This window comes from Stegastes partitus, unplaced genomic scaffold (assembly GCF_000690725.1).
Source record: "Stegastes partitus isolate 25-593 unplaced genomic scaffold, Stegastes_partitus-1.0.2 Scaffold634, whole genome shotgun sequence".
Classification (NCBI taxonomy): Eukaryota; Metazoa; Chordata; class Actinopteri; family Pomacentridae; genus Stegastes; species Stegastes partitus.
The window spans coordinates 180,124-186,227 of NW_007578365.1; positions in this window are offsets into that span (position 1 = coordinate 180,124).

A 6,104-nucleotide genomic window follows, 5' to 3' on the forward strand; every position below is an offset into this window, starting at 1 on the left:
CTCTTGCCAATTACACCATGAACCTGCCTGCTGCTTGTTGCTAAGGGGGAGCCGACCAGGGGGAGCAGAGTGGACCAGGCGCCTTATTTGGTTTTTCTAAGGTAATAAATGCTTCGGTGTTGGCAAGTGTCAGGTGCCACAGATGTTGCGTTGCTCGCCCTGCTGAGACTGAGCGGGGGCTTTGGGACTCACAATTACAATATGGTTCTGGGTGTATCTGGAGCACGGCTTGTGTTGTGCATGCTGTGTGTGTGTGAGTGTGTGTGTGTGTGAACTCTTTGCCAGTTTGTGCAGTTTGCTTCAGCTGACTGAGCGTCTGTGTGCTTGTTTATCTGAGCCTTTGCAGGGGTTCTGCCCTGTGAATATGTCCTCTTTCGTATTCTCATAAATGGATGTTTGCCGTGCACGTGACAGCGCAGGAGGGCAGCTATATGTCAGCGCGCTAATTCTGTGCATCTCACTTTGACACTAAGCTTTCAATTACCACCTCGGACAGGGCCCTTCTGAGCACTTTGATTTACATGCTCGAGCAGTTCGGCCGGTGCGGAAGTTGTTTCTGTAGAATTACAGCTTCCTGTCCACAGGGGACCTATTGGCGGACTATTGTTTTCTTTAAGCAGGTGCTGTGCAATCCATACTGCCTGCCTTTCCGTGCAGCCCTTGAGGCGCATGCAAAGATTAGCTGTCTAATGTGCTCAGACTCAAAAAAAAAAAAAAGAGAGAGAGCACAGACATGTCAGCCAATGGGGAGTGCTGCACTCCGTACTTCTGGTGGCGATAACAAACAGTGAGGCGAGAGGCGGATGATTACTTATTCACTCATGCGCGTCACCATGCTCCGCGGTGTAATAGATTAAAGTGTTCAACTACGGTGACAAAGCCACCTTGCAACGTCTGCTGTTGTGTAAGCTGGTGACACGGTGAATTTTAACAATTCCAGTGTGTTCTCTCCCCTCTCTCTCTACTCTCTCTCTGTGCCAGAGCCATTATCTGCAGTTGTTCAAACTTGTAACAATTACATAATTCAACTTCTCCAAATCCCTTGCCGGCGGCGGCGGCGAGGCTGTGTTACTAATTCAGTTAATGTACGAGGGGTTTCATATTGTGCGTGCTCATGCGTCCCCCCGTCATGAAAACGCTGTCAGTATCCCGTCGTTCTTTGTCCCCTCAATAGCTCATCACGTCTCGTTTTCAAAGAGCTGTTACGATGAATAGCGAGGCCCACTGAGCCGTGTGATCTGTTTTATTTTTTTTATTATTTCTTGGCAGCTTCATCCTCTCGTCTTTTATAAGTACCAGAAATTATGAATGTGTTGAACTGTGTAATCCACCTCCTCACCCTTCTTTCCTTGCTCGCGATTAAAGGACTAACTAATACATGCAGGAGCCTTCGCTGGGCAAAAGGCTACGCGGGGCTAAGGGGGCTCGTTGAAGACCAGTCGCCGGTGTAGGTTATGGAAAATCCTTAGTTAAGCAGAATTAATTTTACTGAGAGGCAGTTTGTGAGCGGAGAAAGTGGTGGGACTGTGTGGAGGTTGTAAATAAATCCCTTAACAGCAGCTCTCAAAGCATCAAAGGGGGAGGTAATGTGGGGAGTGCAGGCAGATCAGAGGTAACCATCATATGATTGCAGTTAATGGAGTCAACACTTTCTAACGCTCAGCGCAAAAAGAAAGAAAAAAACAACAACAAACACAGTGGCCAGCACTAACCACACTTAAACTATCACCTCAGCGAGGGTTCATTCATTATGAACATCAGGTTTGTGTTAAGACAGATGACTCATCAACCTCGCCGGAGAAACACATCTGTGCCGGATGCATAATTACTGCCCTCCTCATTCCTCTGTGCGGACCGTCCTGCAGCGGCTCCTGATCTTTTATATTTTATAGCAGATGAACCCTTAACTGGCACCTCTCATCAGGGTTTCACTGCCACTCAAATGATTATTAATTGATAGTCATTTACTGCTGTTGATTGCAAATAATGTGGATATTTTATCACACCTGGAGAGCCTCAGTGTGTCTGACAGGTATTGATTACCTCTAGCTACATATTTAAGAGTCATCCAAACCCGTCAGGCTATTAAAACCATTACCTTCTCGTTTCAGGCATTTATTTATTGCTTACGGAGCCCCTCCTGTGAAATCATGTGATATCAAGTTTTTTTAAAATCTCAACATGTCCATATGGTGTTTTTTTTTTAATATATATATAAGCTGAAAAATGCATCATGAGTGAAACAAGCAGTCAACGCCACGGCTGAGCGTTTCCACCTGGAAGCTGCGGCGCACCTTGTCAGTCAAAAACACGGATTAAGCTTAAAGCTAAGGAACCAATCCTGTCAACTTGCAGGGAGGGACTTTCCATACGATTAACCTTCCACAGAGTTCTGGTTTGAACACGTATGGTTGAATTCTTGCTGTAGTATAACTCTTGCTATTGTGTAGTGCAGAGTGAGCTGGTGTGCTTTGGCTGCAGCGAGGAAGGACTTCACAGATCTGCACATTGTGGAGGGTGTGGAGCTACATCTGAGCTATTCAAACCAGGAATTGAATGTTTTTATGGAAAAATAGTCAAAATATGTAACTTTCTTCCAGAGACACAACTTCAATCAACAATCATGAGGGACTTGAACTACAATCTAATTATCTATCCATTACGTTTAGCTCTTGATTGCTTCCTTTTACTTGTTTTTTAAACTCAATAGCATGTGTTCAGGTGTTAGCGCTAACCTAAAACACAGATTTCTTTCTAAAAAAATTAAACCAGAATCTCTATTGTTGTTCAAAGTAAACGAGCTTCTCCTAAATCTTTAATGCAGCCCCTGGCGGTTGCATAAACCCCCCACTTAGTACGCCTGCTTGGGAGCCACTGCCGTGTTGTACGTTCACGATTCGACTTTGCAGCTTAGTTAATATTCATCTTACATCAGCCTACCTGGCCTCTCTTATCTGTCTCCACCGTGACAAGCGTCTCTTCTCCGAGACAGCGGCATGCGTTTTAGCAGCTGAATGTCACGACGATAAAGACTGCGGAAATTTTGGTTCTCAAGGGAAATAGGAATGCTTTCTGATGTTTGTCAAATTGTCATGTTGTGCTCGCTGCGTTCATGTGATGCATCTTTTTTTTTCTTTTCTCGACAGGACTTAGTAAAAATGGCGGAAGGCTCCAAAGACCAGGGAGGCACCGGCACCACTGATCCGGAGGAGGACTCCCCCAATATGATCGTCTACAGAAAGGCAAGTGTGTGTGTGTGCTACAGCATCGTGTCTACCGTGTGAGAAAACGTTCGCTGAGAGGCAATGACCCCTATACAGGCTCCTGACAGCGCACTGGTCCGTATCAGCGTGTATCTACCACACACTGGTTTCACTGTCAAGTGTCAGGAAGCCTCACTTCCAAACATCTTACAACAAGCTCTCTCTCGGTCCTTCTCTCCCTTCAGGACCCTCTTCCTACCACTGTACCCATCGCTAGTCTGGCAAACTTCGGCCCGCCAATGTTTTAATAAGCTCTCAATCCCTTTAGTCGAGGGTCTGGCCAGTGAGAGGTCCTTTCAGTGTCAAGGGTAATTACCTCATCCCCGTGGTGCCTCACTTTCAATAGCTGCTGTTTGATTGGAGAGGGTTAGCGGTATTGGAGGCTAATTACGTGGATGTTCGGCTGGGGACAAGTGGCTGGTTCTCCAGGGCTGGGATTCGAAACGGCCTATGAGGGGGTGGTTTTTTTTTCCTTCTCCCAGACTGACGAATAGCTTGTTATTTCTTTGCCACCACTATGACAGCTCGCTTGGGGGGGGAAGGAAAAAAAAAATCTTTTTGATCAGACTTTAACCACTAGATCCACTGCCACCGCCGAGCCTGTAAAAAAGTGAGGCCGTGAGCAGGCCATCGCCGTCGACAGATCCTGTCCCACTGTCCCAAATCTGTTGTTTCATCCTGCTGCTAATGACCGTCCATTCATATAGCGGAGGTAAACAGATTAGCGGAGGGGTAGATGAGACAGGATGGGAAATAATTGTTGACAGCGGCTGCATCGGTTGGTAAAATGTCCCTTTTGGGCATGTTGTTAACAATGTGTCACTGTGGAGTTTAGGGCTTGACATCTTGAAGAATTTCTTGTAAATCTTTGTAATAAACACCTTCAGTGTGCAGCTCACCTGGAACAAAAAATAAAAAAAAAACTGCCTGGACCTCCTTTGTAGTCTTGTTAAATCTGTCATTCTGCATCTGATAATGATGCTACTGGCATCGTGGGCTACCAACAGTGTCACACATCAGCAGTCGGCGGGGTAACGGGCGGTGGAAGTGCACTGCCAGCAACAACTCCCTCGTCTTACTGGTGATACTCAACCTGCTAGAGTAGCAGTGGGGAGCGTTCGCAGCCTCCCAAAGTGTCCACTAGGAATCCCGGAATGATGATCAATAATCAAATCAGATTGATGACTGTCTCGAGACGCGCAGCTTCCCCCCTCCCCGAAGCCTGGCTTTTCTTGGCAGGTGGCTTGTCGAAAGCATTTGTGCGCTCGGAAATAGATTTGTTGTTTATGCAGCATTGTCGGCTACTTATCCCGCATGTATTCTAAGAAGCTGTCACGCCGCAGAAGCGAGCACGCTGTAGCTGCTACGTAACGCCGGGTATCTTCGCGGATTTCACAGCGCGGCTTCATTACGTAACGCTACACATGCCTGGAGGCGACGCATTTAAGAGGCTAGTTTTTGCTTGTCAAGATGCTGCCTGAGGGAATATTCATCATTTCATGTTTTAGTCATACGCGGCGACAACAGACAGATGACTCTGAGAGTGACAGGATTTTCTGCCCTTCTCGCTTTGAAAATGCGAGTCGAAGCTTTTGAGAGAGAAAGCTAAAAAAATAAGAAAATGCAGTGCAGCTGGTTATTCAAAAGTATTCTTCGCATAAAGAGGAATAATAATTTTAGCTCAAATATGAGGTCTAAATGCAGAACCTTGGCTTTAATTTAATTTATTATCTTATATGTCACCTCAGCGCCTGTCCGACTTGAGATGTCAAAGAGGGCCAAGCGATAGAGAGGTGCTGGGTCTTTGAGGACTGAGCGCCCATTGCCTCTGGACCCGGTGGGTGGGCGGCCTGGCGCAGTGCGAAGGCGCTGCTCGCAGAGAGGCAGATGGCCACCAATATGTTCTGCCACTCGGGAAAACACCGGCAGCTTCATCCCAAAAGGCTCGAGCTTCCCCCCCCTACCCTGTCAGCTGGAAGACATCTTACCGCAAGGCTGGTCCCAGTGAAGAGATAAATGCATTTCGAGTTAAATCTATAGAGGGGGTTAAAATGTCTTTACTTAAAATGCCATACCTGCTGCTGCAAAAAAAAAGTATTAAGTTAACTGTGTAGGCAGTTAGACAAAGGTGAATGTGATGTATTTAGCCATTAGAGAGGCTGAGTGCTCGGGGAGAGGAGGAGGTTGTCTCTGTCCGTGCAGTGTAGGTGCTGCAGTACTATCTTGCGCTGTCTCTCTCCTCCCACGAAAAAAAAGGAAGTGAAGCAAAACAATCCAATAACCTGCAGGATGTCTTATTGCCTCAAGAACTTGCAGTAGAAAATTTGGTCCAACAGATGCAGGCTGCACACACACACCCTTCATGGTGGCTTAATGCACTCTTACCTGTTCCCCGTTGTGTTTTTCTTTGCTCCGTTTGGCACCGAGACGCACAGAAAAGAAACTCCAACCTTGAAGAGAAGCTCCACTGTGCTGGGAAATGTAATTAAGCTCAGGAGAGAGGCCACTTTACTGCTCTGATGGGGTAAAGCTAGAAAACTATTAATAGCCAACATCTCGTCTCCGTCTTCCCCTTTATCCGCCGCTGAGACTCGGGAGGTCGAGAGCTGTGATGTGCCGCCTGGCTTTTGACACGCGCCGTTAATTGTCGCAGAGGCGCTGAAGAACACCTGTCCTACAACCCGGAGAGAATTAAGGATTTGTGCTGCATCCCCTCGTCCTTTTATGCAGGGCCATTAAATGTTTGATTGGATAATCCTTGGCAGTCAACTAATACCTGAGGGTGAGTTTTAAAGCTTCGGTATGTGCGGTACGGTCCCGCAAAACTTTCCACCTGATGGG